Below are 1,016 nucleotides of genomic sequence, written 5' to 3'. Positions count from 1 at the left end.
TTGTTGTTGTTATTGTTGTTGTTGTCATCCCTGTATTTGCGGTTGTCCTTGTTTTTGGGGTTGTCACCATTTTTTCTCCTCTTGCTGTTGCGCGAATGCGCAGGGCGCCTCCCCGTCCCCCCCCCCCCCTGCCCAGCCCCCTGGACGCACGGGCAAGCCGCAGGGACGCTCACCGGCCGTCCTCATATCTTTTAAAGGAAGTCCCCAGATCCTCCATGGCTGCTGCTGTCCACCAACCTGTCACCCGTTCTCGACATTGCTCATTCCCCCGGCCCTTGCCTCGCTCCTTCCTCTTCGCTTGTCCACCCACTCCACTCCTCGTGAGTCTAAGCGCGCAATGTACGTGGCGTCATCTTCGGGTGTGGGTCCCTCGACGGACCAGGCCGGGGGGGGGGGGGGGCGCCCGGGAAACAAAGAGGGGGGGGGGGGGGGGGTGGGGGGGCGGCATTCAGCCGTCCGCCCCCAAAGTCCCGGGGCGGGCCGCGTCTCGCCTGCACAGCCGGGCATGCGCCTGGGCCAGGCACACGAAAAAAAAAAACAGCTCGAGTCCAGGGGCAAATAACGTCCATTGGGCCTGGGCGAATGGCCTGCTCGGGGGGAGGGGGCTCGGGTCCGGGCCACCTGGCTCGAGAGAGGTGCTATTTTTTTTCAGCGCATCCATGGGCCTTGTCTTTTTCCGTGGTCCTCCCACGGCCAGCGGGGTCAAGCTCGCGGAGTCCGACGGAGGGACCCCGGTTAGTAATCGTGCCACAATATTGGACGCATCCATCACCCTCCGGGCCCGGAGCCGAGCCAAGGCGTCGGGGCCCCTTGTCGAAGTAAATCACCCTCCCAGCCGCGAGTGTGCCATCCAGGGGGCGTCTCGCATGTTGCTGTTGTTTTCCTTCCCTCGTGGGGTCTGTTTTTTTTTTGATATTGATGATGTTGTTGTCCTTCTTGTTGTTGTTGTTGTTGTTATTGTTGTTGTTGTCATCCCTGTATTACATGCCCTTCCTTCTACACATGGGCCTCAGGCC

The 1,016-nt window shown here is 60.7% G+C and overlaps 1 protein-coding gene across 1 annotated transcript in view; it reads left to right on the top strand.

The window, feature by feature from the left end:
- Window positions 1-153: 153 nt before the first annotated feature.
- H696_03699 (serine/threonine protein kinase) overlaps window positions 154-1,016 on the top strand; it is an 11,326-nt gene continuing 10,463 nt past the window's right edge. Inside the window, exon 1 of the mRNA XM_009497561.1 lies at window positions 154-339. The gene's annotated coding sequence lies outside the window, so the exon portion shown is untranslated. The remainder of the gene's footprint in view (window positions 340-1,016) is intronic.

This window comes from Fonticula alba, assembly GCF_000388065.1.
Source record: "Fonticula alba strain ATCC 38817 unplaced genomic scaffold supercont2.6, whole genome shotgun sequence".
NCBI lineage: Eukaryota > Rotosphaerida > Fonticulaceae > Fonticula > Fonticula alba.
Note: the sequence above shows the minus strand (reverse complement) of the source record. Positions and strands in the feature narration are given on the sequence as shown.